Source organism: Glossina fuscipes, unplaced genomic scaffold (genome assembly GCF_014805625.2).
Source record: "Glossina fuscipes isolate IAEA_lab_2018 unplaced genomic scaffold, Yale_Gfus_2 133, whole genome shotgun sequence".
NCBI lineage: Eukaryota > Metazoa > Arthropoda > Insecta > Diptera > Glossinidae > Glossina > Glossina fuscipes.
In genome coordinates, this window is record NW_023998476.1 from 754,617 (window position 1) to 781,058 (window position 26,442).

Genomic DNA, 26,442 nt, shown 5'->3' on the forward strand with positions numbered 1-26,442 from the left:
TGTGGAAAAGGATTAAGATTTATGTGTGTTTCCAAAATTTAATGCAACTCGGTTTTAGTTTTCGAAAATAAGCAAATCTTTAGTTCAGATATATGTATATGATCTGTTTATTAACAAAGTGGTTGAAGTCTGTTATTTGAAAACCAAAATATTTAAAAATCTTCTGCTTAGACACACATTAGACGATCTAAAAACGACTGGGTCATGTATGCTCCGCACGACTAGCGAAGTAGGCCAGAATCGCGGTTGTCCGGTTGTGTTGGCGGATTCAAATTTCAAAGCGGTAAAGTTTTGGTCGCAGTTACTGTGAGCGCTTAGTCGATAAAGGCATAATGCTTCCCGATTTGGCACATAACCACTGCGCTGCGGCCGCTCTCCTCTCTTTCCCTTTGCTCATTTCTTTCCAAGCGTCATCGTATTACACGAAAAGAGGATATCAGCTGAGTGATTAGTCCATATAACAAAAAAAGGTCTTCGGGCATCCAAACACCACCCATCCGTTATGGACTCGCACCTTTACTATGGACGGTTTTAGTGATTGCAATTAATGAGCTGAGAGAACCGATCTGAACTTGGTGGCAGCGCGTCTTTGCCACAGTACCCCAATAAAATTATGCAATAAATATATGCCGGCCGGAATTTGAAAGACCGTGGAAAACTTCAAAATAGTATTCCTAAACAGGGCGGCGTCTCATTATCAGTTTTTCTCTGCACAGAATTTTTTAAGTGACGTCAAGAGAATTTGGAACGGTGTACATAAGAATTACGTGCTGCAACTTTTCTCAATGAAATCATAGAAATTTGAGCGCTTGTCTAAAGATCACCGGAAAATATGAGAGTGCTTGTGGATTTCTCATCATTTCATAATTTTTTAATAGCAGACAATAAGTTCTCAAGTATGGCCCTCAAGCACCAACAGGGTATTATCAGTAACTTAAGTCTTTTTGGAGAATTGACTTAAGCGACTTTCAAATTGAACGACTCCCATGTGTGAACATACATATGAATACTCTGCAAACACTTTGATTTATTCTTATTTTTATTCTTTATTGGTTTGTGGTTTAATAAATCGAGTATTTAAAGTTTTTATATAGAAGTTTATGAAATTATTTTAAGAAAAATTCGAAAAATTTATTAATTTTTTGATATTTTTTTATAAATGCCCATAAAATTACAATAGATTTCAAAAATTCATAGATTCAATTAAATAATGAAAGACCGAAAAGTGAATATCTGGCAAAGAATTTTGCAGATGATTTCTGTAGCGAAAGTTCATGTGTTGAAAGATAAAAAACGTGGACAATTCAATAAGAAAAAGATAAATGCCGAGAAGCTTAAATACTTGTAGTGTTTGCCTTTTTTTTCTTTGTTAAGATTAATTGCTGTAAAGGACATTTCAATTAAATCAACAGCACTTGTGCAAGATTGCTTGATGTGGAGGTTATAGGGAAGAGTGGTTTGAATTTCTTCTTTTTTTTTATTATTCACTCCTCTTCTGTACGCATTGTCATCTTTTTAATACTATTGTATTAATGCCTTGAGCTTGATATGCTTGTTGAGAGATTGATAGTTTATAGAAGTACGATAGTTGTAGTTCTAGTTGATTTCATGCAGGATTTGAATGACATTTCTGAGCGACTAGAAAGCCATTCAGCTGCCTAAGTATGCTCATCATCATCATCATCATCATCACGATGGAAAGTAACAAACATACATACACAAATCATTTTTCTAAAGAACAAAAAAAATTTCTGTGTGGTAGTATAGTAGTTAAATGTCTATGGAGAAATAGCAACGTAATGCCATAATTGTAATAACTATGAGTTAGGATGAGAATAGATAAATAGAAACACTAGGAAATTATTGGTCCCTTTAAGTGATATTTTGTGGCATGAAATTGATATTATTCTTGATCTAATCAATTTTGTTAATTCTTTAAGTATAATTCGGCTTATGTGTCATTGTTTCTCTTAAGCGGTTTATAATGGATCAAGGAAAAGGTCGTAGCGTTTTTTTCCACCAGATGGCTTTAGAACTGCGTAACTTGGCAAATACCACATACAATGCATGGATAATCAAATGAGAAACAGAAATTGTGACATTGGTTATTTGCGTTGAAAATGAACCAAAATTGTAAAAATTTTTTTTTTCATATCTTATAACATCATTTTAAGCAGAGTGATAAGCTCTCCAGGCTTGTGATGCAACTCACAGTGTTTATAGTGGAGGTGTTTTATCCAAGTCGAAAAATTGTTGGGAATATCGATTCGTTTTTAAAAAAATTGACAAAGGCCAATTACATTTCATTTCATGGCATTGGTGCAGGAGTGCATGGAATGCATGTTGATGGAAAAACAGTTTTAAACCGTTTTCATAACCAGACGTACAAAAAAAGACCGATTGCCGTACAAAAGAAGCCCGATGACGTTAGTTAGACTAAAGTTGGAGTATGCTGTCGAGCGTAAGGAATAAAGCCCCAGGATTTGGTTTGGTCCTACACGTAGTAATAAGCATTTTACTTTTCACCAATTTTTTTTCATTACAAGTTGTTTGTTATTCTTTTGCGAGTATTATTAGGATGTCATAAGTAAGAACTGTATAAGTATGTATAAGTGGAATGGAATGGGAATTTCACATTCGAAATAAGTTACCTGACATTCTTCGAGTGTAATCAACTAACCGATTGGCGACGCCAGCTCGATTTCAAATAGAGGCATAGTGTAGAAGACGGTCGCACAACCTCTTCCTTTTGAATCATTCCACCGACTAGGTAATAAACCACTGCCCAAAATAAAATTCATGACCATCCGCTGGGAGTGCTCGCTGTAAGTGACGAAGTAAGGACCTTTTGAAAGAAGATCGTCCGTTCCGTCCGATGGCCATTGACGATAGATCATTTAAGTTAAGTATATGCAATTAAATATTTTTTTTTAGCCGGTAAGTTCATTATAGACCCCTTCTCTGTTATTCGAACTATATGGTGTCATAAGTTAATTAATAAAAGGGGAGTGAATTATAAAGTCAAGAGATATTAAGATTTTTTATTCAAGTGCCGGATATAAATGACGAAGGTAAGGACGCCTGGAATAACTGGTAAGGCTTACCTCGACATTATTTTATTGAAAGGTAAGTTTTTCCAACGAAGGAAAAATTTCGTTCCTCACAGGAGTTATGACCTCCGTCCTATCGTTGTTATGTGAAGGCGATCGAATCGATGCAAAAACAATATTTCCTTTTTGCTTTAAGGAATTTGCCATGAGATCACCTTGCAACCGTCCCACCATAAGAAGATAGATTAGAACCCACATCATTACTCACAGAAACGTTGATTTATACTTTGGACCTCAGTCTTGGTAAAATTGATTGATCATCGTCATAAACTCGTAAGCTCTTTTGATTGAAATGTACATTAGTGCTTCTGTTCCCTTAGAAGTTATCAGTTGTTAAAGCTTAGTTGCTTTCTACTTTTGTCAAAATGAAAGATATTGAGTACCAGGCTATTATTAAACCTTGTAAGAGACAGTACGCATATACAAAGTAAAGAGTTGGAGGCCGTGTATGGAACTTCGTTCCACGATTTACGATGTCAAATTTTTGCATAGATGAGGAGAAACATTGCGCGCCAAGGGACGTCTGAAATCTGCAATAACTAAAAAAAATATCGTTCACCAAATGCTTTTGGTCGAGTTAAGACTGGAGAGATCGCAGAGGCTATGAACATGTCCAAAGAGCGCGATTTTTTCAAACCCTAAAATAAGATGTAGGTGCCGACCGCGCGTATGGTGCCATGTTTTCTTGTGGTGGAACAAAAACCTTGAATCGCAATGAAATGCAAGTTCTATTTGTTGCTCAACCTATCAGATATTGCGGATTTGACAACTAGCAATATATCTCAAAAGAACGGTCCAGGAAAAGAGATATGGAGTAAATATTTGGTAGAATTATTGAAACTTAAATGTAGAGTAAGGCTCATAACAAATTATTCCATGAAGAAGTATCGAAATGCAAATTGCTTAGGTTGAAAACTTTTCAGCCAATCCTCGAATGTACTGTATTGCAAACCGTTTAATTAAAATTATATTCTAATTTATCTGCTCTATGGTAAGGTGTCAGTAAAACATAAAATTTGTATCAATTTCGTTTCGCTATTTTTTCGCTAGCATTTCGAAAACTTTCAAGTTCATCCTGCGCTTTTTACGTAAGACAACTGCTTTGGTACTCTGGTTTGGGATAAACTCATTTTGCTAGATCGTGTGGGGCGCCCAGAGACAACATGAATCATATATATTCTTGATCAGCATCAAATTTTGCATTGACTTAAGCATGGTCCTCTATCCACCTGTGTAATGCCCTTGGCAAACATCTTGCTGCTCGCAAAAATCAAAATAACGTCTGTAAATGTATCAAAAGCTTTCAAAGTTATGCCACGCCGGTTGGTATTGAAAACGCAGCAAGTCCTTCAAAATTGAGTACATGCTTGTTCTCGAAAGTAAAATAAAAAAAGAAAAAAAAGGGTTTTTTTTCCGCATTATCGTGAACTACGACGACAACAAGTAAAAACATTATAGTTGGACCATGGCTCATAAATAAATATCCCACATCACCCTATCCATAACCACTTTTCAAAATGGGTCGTTATATGGGAAATAATCGAAAAAGTGGTCTGATACGGACCATTTTCAATAGTGTTCGTCCTTGCTTCTAGAACACGTTAATATACCAATTTTCATTACAACGTCTTAAAAATAGCGACTTGCAAATTGATATGAGATTGACGGACCGATAGACTAGCTTAGACAAGAATTACTTACTGAATCGATCGATATAATAAAAGGCAGGTCGTCTGAGTGTTGCATATGTCCGCACAAACTCAACGCACCCTTGAAACTATTTAAATTTAATTTTTTAGAAAGTATTTAAATTTAATTTTTTTCAGATATATTTTAGAATTGTTAAAAGATTGTGATCATACGGTGCTGTTTTCTAACTTTTGCCCGCTTACATGAGTGTAATTTATATTTTCAAAAATTTGCAAATTTCAAATTAATTTCATATTTATAATTAGATTGAATCATTAAAATTTCATGACATATATGAGTGGAATTTTCGTTTGGGATTTGCGGTTACCAGTGAAATTATTATTGATTTATGGTCAGATATTATAAAGCTTTTTGACTTTTTTCCTACAATCTAATATCAGAGCGCTAGTATTTTGGCGTACAATCACAAATTGCGGTTTTGCATTGGTTTTCGAATGCAACATGCGACTGTAGAATGGAAAACGAAAAAAAATGATAATAAATTCATAAATTTGAAAATGTTCATATATAGGGCGTTCGAAAAATTGAAAATTGTGCATTTTGTTGAGCTCCCATAGGCTTGTAATTTATATTGTGAGCACGCTTGTGTGTGCAGGCGAGAAATGGCAACATTTTGCACTACCATCTAAATGTATAATAAGTACACACAAATCTGGATAAAGTAAAATCTGCTGGGAACGAAAGCACATTACATTGGCCATAAGTATTCGCACTGGCGAAATACAAAGAATTTCAAGTAGAAATTGCTACAAATTTTTATTTTATACTTTCAGGATAAAGTAATAAAACAGTTTTATTGTCTGTCTGCAGGGATAAGGTATAAAAAAAAAAAACAAAAATGATGTACCTGTTTTGATGATGAATTCGAAATGTGCAAAATAATTCGTTATAACTTAATTGGCTGAATTTAACCGCAAATTAATGCAATATTATAGAAAAATTGTAAAATAAAATTTTATATACATTTATGTACATAACTCTCAGACATTCGATATATATTAATTTTATTGTCCGCTGGATTGCAATAAACACGAGGGTAAATGACAACTCATTCAAGTTCATTCACATGTCCGTCTTTGTTGCTACACAAAAATGTCGTTTTTCGTATTGGCTGAATGTTTCATAAAATTTTAAGCACACGCTTCATACTGCAACGAACGTTTTTAAAATAAATCGATTTACATTAGATTACAAGATCTTTGATTACAGTGTTCCAATTTTCTTGCAAATCGGTCTATACATACGTTCGTGTAGCAAAATAGTCATAAGTGTGCTCTTTAGTTCTTAAGTCTTCTTCCCTTTCCACATTTTCTTGAGTGTTTTCTTACGTCTTCTGTAAAGTATTTATTCTTCAGAGATATGAATAAGTGACAGTTAGCTGGAAAATATATTGTGAGAGCGACGTGTTTTTCTAATCTCGTGTGCTGCTTTCATTGACTTCTTTCTGCATGGATTTTAGCCCAGTGTTATGAACATTGTCAGCTTACAGTGGTATACCCATTTTGCGAGGTAATCAAAATAATTTGCATTGCAACGATCTTCATTTCTGATTGAAGTAAGTAAGCTGAATAATGAATGCATGGCAGATTCTTCTATACAATCTGTTTAAAAAGTTTTATTTATTTATTTTTTATTTACTTACATATGAAACTCAACTAAAATAAATTAATAGAATTCAATTGGCTCCTAGAAGTAAATATAATACCACAACCAGTGCAGAACAAAATTGCCAGTGAACCCTTAGCCATTGCAAACATTCAAAAGCTTGGCATCCGATACAATAAACAACACCAGTTAATTTTCGTATCATAATGAGATGTTAAGATTGCAAGTTAGTTTAAATATGTCAGAAACAAATCGCCGGTGTTAAGCAAAGTTGTATTGATAGACTTCAAAGAAGCCGATATTGAGACTAAGTGATAGACATGGTTTAGGTTTGCAAACGACTCTGAACGGGCTAAACAGCTGAGCAGCAGACTCAGCTTAATGGAAATAAAGTGTCTAGAGGAGATGTTAGGGACACTAAAGCTTATCTCACCAAGTAATGTGGACGAATCGGTCGTTCTATTAATCAACTGAATTGAAAAGGAAACAAAAAGACTAAATCTACGTTTCTCAAGTGACGTTAAGCATAGCAAAAGCAACTTATCTTTATCTGTATAGGGAGGAAGAGAGGCAAACGGGTTTTAACCCAAATTCCTAAGAGCACATAGCAACAATTGATTTTGAACCGATTCAGTTGAATGTACTTAACACCTTTAGAAAGGAGACCACACAACAGAGGCATACTCAAGTATTGCTCTAACTAAACACAGGTATAGCCTTTATTTTAATGTAAGGATCCTTTAGTTCTTTGGACCATCTCATAATGAAACCAAGAGGGCACCTAGCCTTAGCTAAAAAGCTGAATGTGAAGATTTCCAATAGAACTCCTAAATCGATGAGCGAATCAACGCTTTCCAACTTGTGTGAATCAATGAAATACTGAGTACTGAATGACTTTTTTCTTAAGAAACAAAGCGTCTTACATTTTTTAGATTTAATATCATAAAATTTAACGAGCACCGTGCAGCCAACTTATTTATGTCAGTTCTGGACGAATTTAATAACTGAGTGGAGGTTATTAATGTATAAATTAAATAAAAGCGGCCCTAAATGGCTGCCTTGAGGGACGCCAGACGTTACGAGAAATTCATCCGAGGCCATGAGGTTAAAGAGAACCCTGAGTGACCTGAGCTTATCCAATTCACTAAGTAGAAAGGAAAGCCAGAGGGATAGAGTTTAAAGATCAATAAGTTATGGTTAAGTAAGTCCAAGGCTTTACTAAAATCAGTGTATATGACATCCGTGCGAGAGCCACATAGAGAGCGTGACGGTAGATCTTTATTTCCGAACGTCATGCTGGAACGGAGAAATATAAGATTTGTAGCGATCCACTTCAGTGTTTCCCATTCCACAGCCAGGGTATGCTCAGGGCTAATTCCAGGCGTTCATTGCAAGAAAATTTTCTGTTTAAGAAGGCCTTTTATTTCATCTTTGAATGTGGTTGCTTTATTTCACGAATGTAGATTTTGTTTTACAGAAGAATTACGTGGTAGAGAAACGAAACCAGAATAGCGAGAGTGTGATGCGTGACGCTTTTTGTTTTCTCGAAACCGGTAAAATTTTCATGAAGTGTTATTTTAGTTACCATTTTGAAGAATTGCCGAAAGTACTGTTCTGGATACCGTTTTGCAAAATCATCGTAGACCACTGTTCTAGGTGCAGTTTTGAAGAATTACTGTATTTTTAATCTACAATCATCATGGGTATTGTTCAGTGCACAGTCGCTCCAGCTTATTCCAGCGATTTATTCGTCACTTCGAAGTGATACAAGGAAATATTCTTCAGACCGAAGGATGATTGACAGTTCTACTACAGAAAACAACCAATCACCAACGTTCTGAAGGAATAATAAGGAAAATCGTTCACCAAAGGAACTTTCCGAAGGAATAAAATGGATTGTTTATCTTTCGGCTTGTCTGCGTGAATTATGAGTATGAGAGCATATGTGTATTAGAATATTAGAGAATATATAGGATTTATATAGCAAGGTTCAAAACGGTATGTAAGTAAAAATCTAGCAGTTATAAGATATATGTAAGCATGCGAGCATGAACAAGCATAAGTATAGTACATACATGCATAAGTGTAAGTATAGTATATATATAGGTAAGTATAAGCTCGAATAGTATAAGTTCGAACAGGTAATGAGCGGATATAAGTAAATGTAAGTAACTATTACAAGCAATTATATGTATAGATAGCTACATATAGTATATATGTATAGATATGCATAAGCTTAAGTATATAGAGAAGTTCGAAAAGGTATATGACTATGAATATAAGTATATCTAAGTGTAGTATATAAGTGTAAGTATAAGTGCAAGTGTATACGGAAATTCGAATAGGTATATGTGTATGAATACAAGTATCTGTGAGTATAGTATATGTATGCATAAGCGTAAGAAGAGTATATAAGTAAGTGTAAGGCAGCCATCGCTTCCTAACAGATTTCATAGCAAAAACTAAATGGCAACTGAGTAACAATTTGCACGTTTGTGAATTGGAATAAGGAAACTATTCTTCCAACATAAAGGCAAAACACCTGCTTTCAAGGGCTGATCAAAAACTATTGAAATAACAGCACATAACTCGACAGAGCATGGTTTAAGTACACATGATGGAATCCAATCAGGTCAAGGCGCAGATCTATATTACAGAAATCTTAAACCATCTAAAACATGGTCGGAAACGGAATTAGGAGTTGAAAAATTTCGTCGGAAGTATTTAGCAAAGAGATTCGAAGTTTCGATATCATCAGAGGACATGGGTAGATTTTTCTTTTGGAGTTGGGAGGCTCAAAAAAATACTTTGGATTAACAAGTGGCGTGGATTTTATTAACTGAAGGTATTTGCAATGAACTTATGTCGTTCAAGCACCTTCTCAGCACCACAACTCAAACTCTTCACTTAACTCACCGCACAAAGCAGCAAATCCTTGCACGGGAACAATGTGTAAATTTGTGCATTTTACTACGAACTGTATCAATAGAAGAAGTGTAATGTACACACATGCCGCATATATATGTGTACTTTTACGGTCACGAGTTAAAAGACGTATTAATGCCATACCAAAGAAATTCAATGCCGTATCAATGTAATGCTGGGTTAGCTGACAGATTTGAGATTTATCGGTAAGCAAGCTGGAATTGGTTTATAAGAGGTGCTTTTTTGTTTTCACGCAAGCTGCACTTTTAAAATGAAGACACATTTTTCACGTTTTTTTGCACCCAGAAGCCTAGCAGATTTCTTCTGTGGCTTCTTCCGTCGGGACAGGAGCCTGCCTCCCTGAAGAAGGCAAGCCGTGCTGGAGGCGCTTGCCGATGTTCCGTTCCACCATATGTTTCAGCATCACGGACTTGTATATGCTGCAGACGGTACGAAACGCGTCATATACTTCCGGCTTTGCAAGCCCTGGTTCCAGATATTGGTGGATTTCGCTGGGCAAGTCACTTGCGTCATTTGCATCTTCTATTCTTTTCATAAGGTATTCTAAACATTCTTGGCAACACAGCTGCTTGCATACGTACTGGCCTAGTACGTAGCCCGTGAGTAGCCAGATGTACTCCTCCTCGTTGTTTGTTAGTTGATGAGTGAATATGCCGTTGAATGTCACACCATCTAGGCAAAATGGGACAGAATCTTCATCGGTCTGGTCTTCCGTGCTGTAGTCCATCAATTTTACAACATGGTAATCGTCTGCGGTGGATCGCCCGCTTCCCCAAAATTCTATTTGCAATTTAATTAGGCGTTTGACAAACTTCATTATGTTTAATGCTGGTCTTGTCCTTTTTTTGCCATCTGGCGCCATATTGCAAAAGAAACATTCCAGCATGTCCTGGCTTGTCCTGTAGGAATGAATCGTTTCATCGGGGTACTCCTCCAGCAGCCTACCCATTAATGCAATATATTTGTTGATTGTTTGGATGATGTCGCAGGCTAGCAGGTCCGCCTCAAGAGCTGTGTTGAGATATACTCTGACTTCATTAATGTTTAAACTAGTACAAAACTATTATTATTATTATTATTATTATTATTAATTTCGCCAGAGAAATAAATTCTAAAACTAAATTCTTAAAAGCACTAGCATCTAAGGCTATCGGCTTTTATTAAAAACTCTACACGATCATTGACTTGCTAGTCGAGATTCCTCGCCTTCGGCTACTCAGGCCGATACAAAACTATTAAGCAATAAGATAAGAAAAAGAAATTGCAAAATTTCTTCTCACAAAGTAGAACTACAACGCGCGCGCAGAGTTGCCAAACTCAACCTAGAAAAACGGACCTAAATTTTGGCTGCGTGCGAAGGTAATATTAAAATATTTTTTAAATAAATCATCTCGTAGATTTGGGGACAACAATAGTTCAGGTGAAAGTAATATGAACGGTAAGATTAAGTCGAGTGATAGTAGCGAGAATGAAGATGAACTGAAAACTTTGATCCGAAAGTGACATTAAAACACATTTTTCTAAAAATCTTCTTATAAATTTAAAGTGCGTCGTATCGTCATGTGCGTCTTATAGTGCGAAAAATACGACAGCAGGTGAAGTGCTTGGGGGATATATAACAAATCCTTCCATACAGTGTGTTTAAAAAATTTCCTATTTTACTGTTGAAAATTTATTTAGCCGCTTAGCTTAAACACGAAAAATACATTTCGTCAGTCGTTCAAGCGTCAGCTGATTGGCTTAAAGAGGTAGTAAAAAATGATGTTGCTTCAAACTTTTCTAGTTAGTGGATGCGGTTTTGACGTTTTCTATAACCAAAATGGGTGAAAAGCGTCGGTCTCATTTTTGTGTAAAGCCGAACGGGAATCTGAGCGCACCATCATATTACTGACGTTGGCACTTAACCGTCCATTCGGACGACGTAAATCCTTTGCTCCTTGTCAAATACTTTTTACGATTCGGTAAGCTTACTGCACACATCTGAACCCACAAACAAGGAATGAATAGGAGTATACCGAAGAAAGAAAGGGAGATAAAACAAGAGAGAGAGAGAGGAAGACAGAGAGAGAGTGGGAAGGAGTGATAGGAAAAAGGGATTGAGAGAGGGGCAGGATACGCGATAGCGGGAGGGTGGAATAGAGCAAATGGTGAGAAACAGAGACATACAGAGAAGGAGAAGACGAAGAGAAAGAAAGAGAGGAAGAGAGACCGAGAGGGAATGAGATAGAGACAGAACGCGCTAGCACACGAGAATGAAAAAGAGAAATAGTGCGGGAAACCACCTCATCGGTCATATGTTATATATTGTCTGCATAATATTTCCACAAAATACAGGCGAGGAGAATATTTTTTTCCGGTTACACTATATCTTTAAACGTGGCCGCAGAAAAACTTTTAATTCGCTATTAAACCTTTTACAAGGCGTTTAATATTTCCTTTATAATATTTTTATGTTTGCTTTCACATCTCTCGTACATAAGTTCGTCGTTTTTCTCTTTGCTTGGTTGTCAATACATGTCTTAAAACGAGCTTGAACAAGAAACCGCATACATTATAATTTGTCAATTAATTAGAAACCAGAAACAGTTATGTTATATCGTTACATACTTACAGACCTATATAAATGAATATTCGTTTGTGTTTATATGTGTTTCGATAACTAGTTTAATCAAGCAACAACAAAATTTTTGCTGTCATGTTAAACAAACATAATAGAAGTAATAGAAGTCATTGCAGTTGTTGTTGTTATTGTTGTTATTGTTGTTCTCATTGCCGTTGCTGTCACTAGTGTCACATATAAAATAGTAAAAGCAAGAGCAGCATCTGCAGCAGCAGTAGTAGCGGCAGCAGCAGTAATAAAAGCAGTAAACCGTTAAATATGAATATTAATTTATCCAGAATATATAGACAAAGACACCCAAGCGTACGCAGACATGACAAAGTGAGATGAGTAAAGATGTCATGCGATGTAACGCAACAAAGGCCGAAATTAATGTTTGTCATCATTAAATTATTTTAGGGCTATTTACATATAGAAGTAGGCACCATAGAATATATATATGAATGCATATTGAAAGGATGAAGGGTGTACACGTACATCACGCTAAATATGTAAATATAGATATTTTAACTTAATATGCGGTTGATTATAAAATAAATATTCAGTAGTTAGCGGTAAATTGTCTTTAATGAACGCTGTTACGTGCATAGGGGAAAGGGGAGGTGTTTTGCACGTACGTGTTCATGTGGTAATATATAATCTTCGTGCGTTAAATTCATATAACTAAATCGATATATTTAATAATATTTATGTATAGAATAGAATAATAGTATGCAGGCATGACTATGATCGCGCGAAGGCGGGCGTACCAAAACTCTTGAGGGAATAATAATGAAAAACAAAAGTAATTATATATGGATGAAAGTACATGATATGCGAAAGATTTATTAACACAAGCACGAGTAAATTATATGCTAGTAATAATTAATAATTAGAGCTGAGTGTAGTAGTGTACAAAATCGTTTATCTTTAATCATTATTGAAAGGTAACCGAGTATTTGAATTATTACGATGACGCTCGCCTGAAGATAGGCAAGCATAAGCAGCTTATCATTAAAGCGCTGCATATTAATATTGATTATAAAGGGGAAGACGCTTACCCGTTATGCAAGTGAGCAATCAAGAGAAAATTAAATGTTTAATGTTTCTAAAAAATTTTCACTTACGATCGTTTTGCCTGGGACGAAATAAATTTTTAAGGTGCGTTGGAAGGCGTCATTCATAAAGTTGCGATTTTAGTATTATCCGATAGCAATTCTAATCGCTAGATGTCGTTCCCAAGAAAAAAGACCTTAATATTAGATGCTTGCTTGTATTTTGATCATTTTTTCAGTTGAAAAATTGGTACAATATATATATCAACAAAAATATTTTCCATCATTTTCTGCAATATTTCTCATCTTTCAGGCTATATATATACTATGTCGAAGGAATTCTTTTTCTCCTTTTTCTTCAGAATTTCGAACTTCGTGGCAGCCAAGCCATGTTGCATCGACTTGAACAAGTGGCAATCAAAAGTCTGTAAGTCTGGATAATGCTCTGGATGAGGCAGCGCATTCCGTTCTTAACAACTCTTGCAACCGTGTGAGCACGTTGCGTTTCTTAACCGCTATTGCTTTTTTTGCAACATTCAATTTGTTCAATTGACGACGGTAGACATCTGCGGTAATTGCTTCATTCGGTTTTGGCAGCTCTTAATACACTACACTTTGCTGATTCCAAACTATGCACAGCAAAAATTTATGGCGATGATTATTCCGCTCCGATGGCAATGTGGATGGCCCACCTGAATTGAGCCATGAGTTTTTTCATGACATAGTTGTAATGTGTCCACTTTTCATAATCAACACAGTACGCCGCAGAAAGCTTTTCTTTATTCTTTTCCAGTCAATGCGTGTGGTAGCCCTTTTCCTTCTTCTTGGATATTTCCCATCGCATGTAAACGTCCAGAAACAGTCGATTTATCAATTGCTACGTTGTTCAAAAATTCTTTGAAAGTTTGATCAATAATGCTGTTATTTTATGTACGTGTGTTTGAAAGGACAAAATTATCGAATTTAACCGGTGCGCACATTGTAACTTCGGATTACCTTCTCATTTTCTCCTATAGATGTCGCTGATCGAAACACATGGCAACACCTACTATATTTATAAAAGGTTAACTCGCAAACAACCACGGTCCAAACTTCATGGCATTATAACAATCTGTTTACGAGTAACGGTGGCCTTAGTGGCGCTATTTTCATTCTTTCCAAATCAATACAAAAATCCCAATTACGTGCGTCAATCAAATTGTGCTTTTTGTTGCCGAAAAAATACATTTCAAACTCAACATAAACTTGAGAAATGTTATATCAGATCGTCTTCGTCAAAAACAATAATTTTTCGATGGTTCGATGAGTTCGTACGAAATTGATGATGTTGAAGGCAGTGGTCAGAACTACAAATGGACGGTTGGATAATATAAATAAAGAAAAATATCAAAAAAAAAATAATAATATTTAAAATTACTCTCGACAATCGAAAAGTAAAGTTGAAGACAAATAATTGATATATTAGAGGCGTGAATAACCAGTGTATTCGCAATCTTGCAAGAAAATATGGAGATGATATGGTTTCTGAAATAAGTACTGCCGTGGAACAAAAATACTAACCCTTTACTAATAGCAAAATTGCCATTGTTGTCATACCTACCTTGTTGTCCCGACCAACAACCCATTGGCTATTATTCCTCTTCAGATCTCAGAGGTATCCCAGACGGAAGGGGACAATGATTTACATCAAACGGTGGCGTCATTTCCGTGGCTAAATCGTATTTGCAGGCTTTTGATAAACCATTCTATAAAACCGTACGTAAGTGAGCTGTTTATACAACGTTTGACAGACGCAATGTTGATGACTTGCAAAAGCACATATTTTACCTCGTAATTTCTTCGGACCGAAGTTACGCGATGCTTTTACCTTAGGCAATTTGTCTAGTCTACCTTGCGAACACTTCAGTGCGATTATTTACACAGTTACGTGTAACTTAAAGACCGTGCTTTCAAACAAAGAAGTTACCCTACCATGCTGCAAGGTACTACTGACACGTTCGCTTCGAAGACGGAAAAAATCATATTCATACGTCTTTTCTCTTAGTATTTCGACTTAATTAAAAGAACAGGGAAAGGAACATGAGAATAATCTAGTTCATCATATCTTTAATAGCAAGTAAATTTGTCGTCACTTTCCCAAATGTGAAGATGTTTTCTTTAGCAAGATGCTCTTGAGATAAACTTAATGAATTGTCAGGAATAATACGCATAAATATAGGAAATAATACAAACGTTTATTTATCAGATGTAATAAAAGTTGAAAAGGAAGAGATTGAAAAAGAAAAGGAGATCTAATAATTGAATTAAAAAGATTACTAAAATAAATTTTAATAACTTTCTGAGGTTTGTCACTAAGCTGAAACGTCGTTCTGATAACACATTTAAACTTTTAAAGCTTATTGAGTTTTTTCTTCAATATTTGTTTTCATTGAAAAATTTATACACCCTTGCGCTTACGTGCTGTAGCATCGATAGATTTTTCTCTATGTAAAATTCATAAAGAAAATAAAAATAAAAGTCAACAAAACATAAAAAGTCATAAATTAAAGCAACTGTCAAAGTACGTGACAATAAAGTTCACTTACCAACGCATACGTGCAAAACGCGGCAAAGAAAAGCATTGTTAAACGTGCAATCAACCCTCCACGAAGAAAGACATTTTTTTTCGTCTTCCTAAAAAAAGTTTAAAGTTTTTTTTTATCAAACCATATATGAATATATTTGACATTTTTGACAATATTTCGGGCAAATGTCAATAACGGGAAAGTATCGTCGTCTATATTTTCATAGCCAACCAACGAGATTCTTTCTTAAAGACAATGAATGAGTTTCGCTAATACAAATATGATGTGATAAAGTTGTTTTTCACCCCTCCCTCTTTGCAAAGAAGAGAGTTCGAAAGCATTGTAATAAAAAACACATATCTATACGCATACGTAAGGAAATTTAATATTTTGATAAATAATGTATAAAATTGAATTGTGTTGCTAGGCGTGATTTTATTGACAGCGTATTTTATTTTCTAAAGTGTAGATTATGATCGCTTTATTATGATTTCCTATGATGATATGTAATAAAGTTAAATTATAATTGCATATTTTCAGGATATTTATAAAATAATAAAATCGAGCAAATTTTTTGGCGATGGAGTTTGAAACACACCTCCACCTTTCCTGCTTTACAAAATAGTCGTTTTAAATTGATTCTAAAGTCGAAATTTTCCAAAAAGAAAAAGGTATAATTAGCTTAAAATGGATTTATTTCGAATTCACATTGCGCATTTGTCAATTCAACATAGAGTACAATGAATTGTGATGAAACTGCGCAATTGCGCAATTGTGCAAATCCCTTGCTTTGAAAGTGTTAGTTATAGCATTCAAGGTGAAAAAAAGTTACCGGAATACTAATATTCGAAAAAGTTATCAGGCATATATTTAAGTAATAATAATAAAAAATTTTTTTGTGATGTGAATTTTCATCTAAAAAATCCCTTAATCTATAAGTTCGTCACTAAGGAAGTGCAGAGGAGGCAGAAGCTTTTAAAACTATTATTTTTTATGTGATTAGCTGGATTGGATGAAAACGTTTAATTTTTAAACAAAGAAATGAAGTTTTTGAAACCTCTTGAAATTGTCATCTTAAAGATATTACTATTAATAAGTGCAAATAGTCGGTCAATGTCCACCACTTAATGTCATCCATTAATTCGCCTATACTTTTAGTTATACTTTTTGGTCGTATAAAAACGTTTCACATGAACATTTATATGAAGTATGGAAACAGAAGCTTTCAAAAATTTTGCTCCATCTGGCCGGAATTTTTGACATCATTTCACAACAACGAAATATTATTACTAAACAATTTTTCTCGAGAAAATTTTTAAGGTGTTATATAGGGAATGTCTGTAAAGACGGTCCGATCCAATCTTTTTTAAGCAAGCTCCGTGCATGGGCCAAATTACGTCACTATACCAAGTGTCATCAAAATATTTGTAAGCTTGTAGTTTGTAGGTGCAACACAGAAAGACAAGTTTAAATCGATTTAAGAAATGACAACGAATCATTTACTATAATAAAAAATTAAAATACCTGATGCCACTCTGGTTACCGAAACTAAATTTTTGAAGCATTTAAAATACTGCCAAGCCTTGAAAAAAAATTGATTTCATGCAAAATTTGCTGGGATTGATCCCATCTTTAGGATCAAATTAATTTTATGATTATTTTTATGTTTTCAATGACTGAACGTCCATTAGTTTTATTGTGTTCACGTTTTCTTAATTTACACTCAATAAATGACTATAAAGCAACGTGCTTCCGATTCACATGGTTTCCTATTTGAAACTTTTCATTTTAAATGATTTTATGAAGAATTTGTTTTAAGAGCGAAAACGGTATTGGGTCATGTTTATATATAAAGTCGGATAAAAAACAAATGAATGCAAAAAAATTGGCGCAATGAGAGCGTCAGACAAAGTTTTCCTCTGAATATTTACCTTCATCTTATGAAACTTCTTACTATAATTACTTTTCATAAGCACGCTATCTAAACGAGGGTATATTAATTGTGGTATTCAGTTTGTGAAAGAAACGATTCGAAGTATAAATTATTTTTAAGCATTCTAAGCTCTGCACAAGTACTTTTCTTCTTAAGATAAGGTGCAATGCAATATAATTATTTCGTTTAGTTTCGTAATGAAAACAACTGAGGGAAAATGCAATAATAATTGCAAACAAGTTTTATCCAAATGTAATGCTAAGCAAAAAACTTATTGGTTTTACAACAAACGATGCCTTTTTATTTTACCGATCCATTTAGATATTAAGAAGTTTAGACATGGCAAAATGTTTTATTCTTCCTCTTCTTCTTAGTTTTGTTTATTCTTGTATTTTTTCTTTATAATTTTTTATGGTTATATGCGAATACGATAATGAGAAATGTCAATTGGTTTCTTTGATTTTGGTTTTGTTGCTATTGTTATTGCTGTTATGTTGATTTGTTTGAGTAAAGCACGCAATTTTTTCTGTGGATTTTCTTCATTTTTCCTTTGGATTCGTTTTTTATTTTTTTTTCTTTTTTTTAACTTTCTGTCTATTCTCTCTCTTGTCAAATTGAGGGGAAAATGTCTGTAATGGAAACTGAAACATCTGGTCTGTCATCGTTTCTGGCAATAGTTAAAATTGCTTGTCAAGGCATATGATCTGTTGTTGACAGGATAGTTTGGTGCTTCGTGGTTAATGAAGGAAGGAGTTCGGGCGAGATGGATTAAACGACGAAAAAAAAAAATAATATAATAAATGATAAATTCTTTATTGGCTTTAATCTTTGTTTATGTACAAATGAATGGTAATGACAGTGTATGCATGTATGTGAGATAATATAGTAATTTGTTTATTTCTTTATTTCCTTTCTTGTGCAAGCTTCGAACATGCAATGTCTTGAATAGAGACAGCGCCTCTTGAAAGTGTTGGCATTAACAGCATTGAAATCCTTGAACAAATCAATGAATGGCTTGATGACAATTGAAGATAAATGTACAGCTTTCACGAATATGCACAGCTATAACTGCCGCCGGCCAAGAAAGTTTTCATAAAATAATTTAATATTCGCTATGCATAAAATTTAATAATAATAATAGGTTTTTTTTTTTATTTATTTTTCTTTAAAAATTTTCAGTCAATTCTTAAGGAAAACTTTTGTTTTACTATTGTTTATTGTTGTTTTCCTCTATGCCTTATGGGTTCGTAAATGCTTTTGTAGCGTAAGTTTTATTTCTGTATACTCACAAAAAATATAAGCAAAATGTCGTACGGACCATAATTTTATATATTTATTTTTATTTATTTTTTGGGTTTCTTCTACAGGTCGTAAAACACTAGGTGTCGGTAACGTAGATTGCAGGATATAAAAAATTCGTTAAGTTGTCATACATAACATTGTTTATTAAGAATAATTGGAAGATTCATTTGTTGTAACGGAAAATCAAGACTCATAAAATGTTTAGAATACAACAACTTGTTAACTAAATAGCATTTACATCCGGAAAAGCATGTTTGTTTACATGTACATATGTTACACAAAATTTATTTCATTCGTGTTAGGGATATTTTGCAAAATAATTTTATTATATTTTGAAAAAAGTAAAGGAAAAGTTTTATAGAATAGAAGAAAGAGTTTGATGTTTGAGAGTTTTTGTTTATTAATATAAATTTTTTTTTTTTATTTTATTTCATACTTGGTTTCGCAACGAATGACTTGTAATCTCTCGGGATTATATATGCAGTTTCTTCTTTTACGCCTATAAATAGATAACTTTATTATATATCTTTCATACTTAAAAGTAGGCAATGACTTGCCGGCAATTTTCTTAATATCATTTTCACCAGGTGATTCTAGAAGTTTATATTCCATTCAAAGTTTACCAGGTACAGTTTTAGAGTCTTTTCAAGTTTTCATTGTGCTTGACAGTTGTCCCCCATCAATTGATCAGCATAGAGAAGTGTAGAGCGAGCCGTAATCTGAATTGAATGCGGTGGACCTACCTCTTTTCAATTTTCTTGTTCTTGTTGTTCTCTTCGAATACCAGCGTCAAATCTAGTAAGTTGCTCATAGCGTATGTCCGTCCGTTGCAAGGGAGCGGCTCCAAGTTAATAACTCCGCTGGAATTTTATCAAGCATACAGCAACCCTCTCTAGACCAGGTTTAGCAACAAGTTTTTTCTACAGCTACTCTTCTCTAGGTTGTTCGCACGTTGTACGAAACCCATTTAACATCAGCTGTTCGTATTCAGTCTATCAAACTGTTCTTATTATTATAAGCATTTGTTAATGGTTTAGGGGTTCACTTGCAACCTGGATCTGTTCTTGTTGCGGGTGTGCTTCTGTGCTAGCTGTGTACATACTTTTCTTCTACATGAATTATTACTTTTAACTTTTTAATTTATTAACTTACTTGCTTATTCTTTTTCTTTTTTTTTCTTCCTGTTTACTGCATACTAGTTTTAAAACAATTAGTATAAGATTTTCTATTAACATGTACTGAATTCGACTGTAGTTTTCTGTAGTTGAATTTCATGCATAAGTGAATAAATATGCGAGAAATAGAACTGAAATGTCTATGTCGTTTATAGCCTTTTGCGATTTTTTTCTAGTCAGATGCTCGTAATGCCGTCATCAATATCATCAGATCATCCTTACCCAGGTCAACCTTACAAATTGAGATCTGCAGTTCATAATCCACCTAGCTATCTCTCTTTTAATACGCCGTGAAGAAAAAGAAGAGCGCGATTCAAAAAAACATTTCACTTTTGTGCAATTCCAACATTTAAACTTTCCCTCAATGTGCTAAAAATGCACTTTTCCGTTTTACACATTGGCAAAGTTTCCTAAGGCACAAGTCGATTTATTTCAATAATATCGCCCCATAAGACGATGTAAGACATTATAACATTCGAAGGAGTAAAAATAAAACCACCGATGCCAAACAACGCGATGCTTTTTAACACCGTTTGTGACTATAGAACAAGAACTTGTTGTAAGAAATTTTTGGTGAAAATCTTGGATTATTCTTATGCTGCCAATTATTTAAGCTACAAAAATTCATACATTTTGCGGTAATACTTTCTCGCATTTAAAAGTATCAACTAAACTGCCTACGAATAATGTGTGGAGGTCTGAGTCCGGTGCCGGTGTCTGAAGACAAGTTAAAATAAATTTTGATGAATTAATTATTGTGTGTTGTTGACTATACCGTAGCTCTAGCTACAGTAAATGGCAAAATGAGCGTAAGTCTTCTTGGCGCATAATTGTGTTGATGTGATTATGTATGTCCATTCATCCTTTCATTCATGCGTGAGTGAATGTGGCAGCTTGTATGTATATAACCTCTGTAGGCTGAATAAAATGCAAGGCTGTGTGGCTATAGATGCTGTTATATAGCGGGGATTAGTTTGGAAAATATTAAATCATTTCAAATGATTGCATTTTGTTGCCTTTAACAAAGAATACAAAAGAGCGTCTGCAATATTCAGTAGCTGTCATAGGAAAACTTTCTTACAAGTATTTTAAAGTCCTAAAGATATTTAGTCGATTCGGTTTATTTATAATTGGATGCAATTTAATAGCTTAGATTTAATTGACTTACGTTTTCTATTTAATTTCTCTTCTTTGCCAGCATTAATGATATCGAACCTGCTGTTGTTGCTCTTATAATTAAGTTAATCGGCTTAAAATTCTTGTAAAAGAAGAAAGCGAATAATGAAGAAATGTTTTAATTTAGGTATAGATATGAACAGAAAATAATTAAAATTAGATTTATTTTCCTATTAAAGTAATGCATCAAATGACTTTTAAAAGCTTAATAAAATTTCTAAAAATTATTACACAAGATATAGTTTATTTTTATTGGAACGAATGTGGTGAATGTTTGTGGTTCGATAATCTTTTGACAGGCTTCGGAGTAAAGTTCCATCAATTGTCTTTACCATCATCAAATATTCACACGGTTGTTTGAAAGGGGCTTAAAACTCGTTAAGACGTTTTGTCTGAGTGCCTCCGTGTTAGCCTCGATCTTAGTTTGAACGCACATTGCATTAAAGATTGTTTATTAAGTCCTTTTAATTTCCAGAAGGGCTTTAAAACCTTGCATGCTCTGATGTCACGACCGATCTTCATAAATTCCGCCCGCTGCAATCGTCCACTACCTTGATGGTTGCATCTTTTTTTAACAGATTCTTTGTCCTTCTTTCACCTTTATTTTAAAACTAGATATGGCGTTCGAGTTTTCTTTCAGTAGAGATTCGGAGATACATTATTGTAAATATATCTTCGATCATTACCGCGTAGTTACAAGCTGAATTTCATTTGAAGATAAATTTGAGATGACGCCTCGTTTCACCTAATAGGTTTAACTAGAAAAATTGCTAATGTCCTGGGATAATATTAGATGGGAAAATTTTTAGTTTAACAAATAAATAGAAAATATTGCAGTTGGCTTAAGCCGAGTATTAAATACTCTACGCTACTTTGCCTAGAATGCAATTCCTTATTTATTTTTTTTTTAAAAGATCAAAAATTAGCAAAAATATTTTTTGCACGTAATGCAATACTGTTCGTAGGAGGTGTTACATAGGAGGTGGCGCAAAATGTAATCCTATGTAGTCTAAGCTTAAAAAAAATTTATTTATTTCTCGTCAAAGATCTTCTTCTATTCATTATCTATCACAACCAACTTTTCTTGTTAAAAAATTCAACATTTTTCTGATATAACGATTTTTTTTAAAATAAAAGGTTATGTTGCGTAGCGCTCGTAGGAATCGTCATTTTTAATTTTTAATAGAATTTGCCTTTGGCTAAAAGCAGGTCAGAATAGCAAAATATTTCAAAACTTACGATCTGCAGGATGAACACAAAAATGTATTGGCAGACACATGCACAGACAAGATTCAGAAAACGGTTGTGATAAAGCAAAACTATAGCTTAGTCGAGCAGATAAAAATTGTGACTACGAAGTCTGTGTTCGCTGGTCCAAATCTGAGTACAGTTGAACCATACTTAATTGTAGGTATAGTGAGTGCTTAGTCGGCAAAGGACAGCACTTATCTATTGGGCACTCATCCACTAAGTTGCGGCCACCACTTCCCTATTTCTTTCACTTTCTTCGCTTTTTTCTGGCCCCCACCGTGTTGCATGAATACGGCACATGACCTGATTAATTGGTTATATTAAAAAAAAAAAAGACTATAGTTAGTGTAAAGTATTAAGACCAAGCCATATGTAAAGCTTACCCAATATAATATAATTTTAGGAAAAGTCTTCTCTTATTTACAAATCAATATGTTATGATCGATCAAATGCTTTCAAATACCATCCATCCTCGATAGCAGTTAAAGTATGGTCAGTTACGATCACTATATAGGCAGTTTCCAACTATTACGTACTGTAGTTCAATATTTTTTAGAATATCCACTAATTATAACATAATTTTTCTTATATTTCCTGATAATTAAGTAAAAATTATGAAAATACTCGTTTTACTATGAGTTGACATGAGCTGGAATGTATTATCAACGAAGAGAGGTTTTCTAAAATGTGATTATATTACGCTTTTGTGGGAAAAGTATAGTAGGAGCTAAAAGCTTTAATTTATCAATTAGTAAATTTCTTTTTAAACTATATATAAAAGAACATTTTTTCAAATGAATTTTTTTTTCAATTTTTTTCTTTTTTTGCATTTCATTACTATGAAGACTATTGATTTCCATACTGAAGCCTGATTAAAAAGGACATCCTGTGCATGTGAGCGTGTTTAAGTGCAACGCTCGTGTATATTTACTTTTTTCTACTCTTTCGAGGATTGTAAAGGCATTTTGAGGTTATAATAACAACGACTGCATTTTAAATTAACATGCATCGCGGGATAATGCAACGGAAATTGTATACAAGGTTATAAATACACATCACCATAGGACGCGTACAATTCAATGCACGCTAGTATATATACACATATACGCACATTCACGCTCGCATGCGCACGCATACGCACAGGCACACTTATACGCGTAGCGCGAGAGAATTGGCTTACAAGCGTGTATACGGGATATGTGAATGTATTGAATGGCAATTTGTTGGTTGTGTTTCAATTTAATTGAATTATTGTTGTTGTGGCATGTACAAATTGCATATGTATATATGGGACTCTGACATTTTCGTTTATTCGTGCACATACATATATGAACAAATCTATACATACTTATATATTACGCATAAAACCTTTCAATGACTTGATTATTGAATGGGTTCTGTAAAATTTAATATTGAGACTTAACAAGCAAACTTTTTATGAACAATTCGCATATGCAAAAACCTATCATCGGATTTTAATTAGAGAAGATTTGGGGTGATTTTCTTTTTTAAACTCATCATCATTATTATATGTGCTAATTAGCATAACACTAACTAGTGTCTCTTTTTTGCCAGCCCCCTATTAAATACCTTACACCACTTCGCTTCTAACGTCATTTTTTGTCTTAAATGATTTATCAGGCGTTTGAATCAATCGCTTACATATATAATACGTATTTCCTAAGAGACCATTCTACTTTGTGTGTTCAGAACTGTCGAACTGTGTCTTCTCATTTAAAGCTTTACACAACTGCATAAGTTATTCCCCTAAAGTGTGTACAAGACAATTTTGAAGAACTTTGAATAAATGGAATTTTGTGTGCACAGAAACCGCGCGCCACAAACTGCGCTTAGTTTAAAGTAAGCGCTTCTGAACAGTGATGTGAAAAGAACGACAGAACACAGCAACTATTAGGTTTCTTCGCACTTCCTCGGTGTTTAATAGCCGCAATTTGAACATACGGGAAATCAGTTCGCAAGTCCCTTTAAAGTATCAAGAAATTGTGGAAACAATAAAGAAGCAAACTGGTAAGGAAATGAACTCTTGAAAGAGACTCTGTGGACGAACTATGTGGAGGAATTGGTCTTTTTAAACCATAGATTCCGGATAAGTAAATTCTCTCCGACGCTTTAGGAAGTCGAATGTAGTTAGATTATAAACACGCGCATCCCTCGCATTGCTTAAACTCATAAAAAATTGAACAAATATTCCTTAAGGCTAAGTGGGTTTAGTGGTTGTTCAAGACGCAGCCTAAAGCGAACTTGCCTCACTCTACAGTTGGAATGGGACAAAAGCCACGAATAGGTGATTCTAATACTCCTAAGGTTCCAGGAAAAGAAAATGACTATTAGTCACTTTCCCCACAATCTACTCAACATTCACGACTGTCTAATACCTCATTGTTTAATGTATCCACAATTACGTAGTAAGCACAGAGAGGAAGTGCACAGGTACTTGAAGCATTGCTTCAGACGCCCTTGAATATCAATAACTTTTCGCTATTATATATAGTTTAGACGTCATTATCCTATAAGCTGCTGTAATTACTTTTGCGCTTGGGCTTTCCATACGCACTGGAATACCATCCGCCATTTCTTCGAGTAATTTTTGCTGCAGAAGAGTAAACATCGGCACAGTCTAGGTCCGATCTCTGTTCGAGTTGCAGCAAAGCGCAAATAATGGAAAAAAACGTCGCCACCGTTTTTCGAATTTTTTCATCCTCCTTGAGAAAACTGCAGTATAGTAATGTCACTTTCATAAATTACAGACGCTCCTCTCCTCACTGCCGCCATGTTCCCGAAAATTCGAACAGAAAGTTGTAATTTGTCGTATAGGCGCATAGATGAATTAAAAAAAAGGGTGATTCTTAGAAATGCTACCAAAACTATCGTTAGAGTTGCTTGAGATAAACGATACACATTTCCTATTGTTATTTGTTTATATGCACAAATATTCTCAAAATGCAGAAAATAGTTTATTTATTCATTTAAATTCACAAACATAAAGTCATAGGCAAACCACACATGGGCGCGTTAGTGTAAACCATGCGCATGGAAAAGATTAAAGACTAATCAAATAATCATATTGCTCTGTCCCCAGCTTTTGTAATTGCTGACTGCCGGTATCTGACGAATTCGGGCGTTGAGGAGTCAGCAAAGAATTCCAAAGCAAGTGGCAACGCATTCCAGTCGCGCCCCGACCAGACAATAAATGAGTGTACAACCAAGAAGATCGACATAGGCGGAATTGATTTAAAAAAATTCCTAGCCCGATCAAAGGAGTCTACGCTTGTGACTGAACAATTCTGTAGAGTTAGTTCAAGTCTCCACACCCAGAGATGACTTCAATACAAGAATTAACATGCGACTTATGAAGAGCGCGCGCTTCTGTGTTTAACCAGAACCGGCAAGCGTAGGATCAGATTTTGTAATTTCCGTAGCGTTAGACATATATTAGCAGAAATATTGTCCAGGTGTACGTGAAAGTTGAGTTTGCAATTCAGAATTACACCCAGACATGATCACCCCATCAAAACAATTCTCCCCTAATCTCATACACATATCGAAAAGTATAGCTTTAGTTTTACTTGCGTTCATATAAAGCATATTTTCTGTCATCCAAGAATTGCTACGTGCTAAGGATTCGCTAATCTCAGTCTCGAATGTGTAAATATCATTTCAATTGCAGCTAAAGAGCAGGAAAATGTCGCCTAACCGGTCAAGGCCAAACATTAAATAGTCCGCATAGCTTCGTTTAGCACATTTATTTATCTTCATATTTTTTCCCATGAAATTTTGACTTGCTTTCCTTTTATGAGAATCCTCGCAAATGGGTTAGCTCAGGCTTATCAAAACTCAAAAGTACTGTAAGTCAAGCTGTTACTTTATAACGATATTCGTTATAAAAAGCTTACATTTAGGCATCATCGTTAAATATAAAAAATAAAATAAGGTTTATTCGGAAAGAAGCTCAATGCTCGCAATACGATTCAAATCTTCTTCATTCATATTAAATG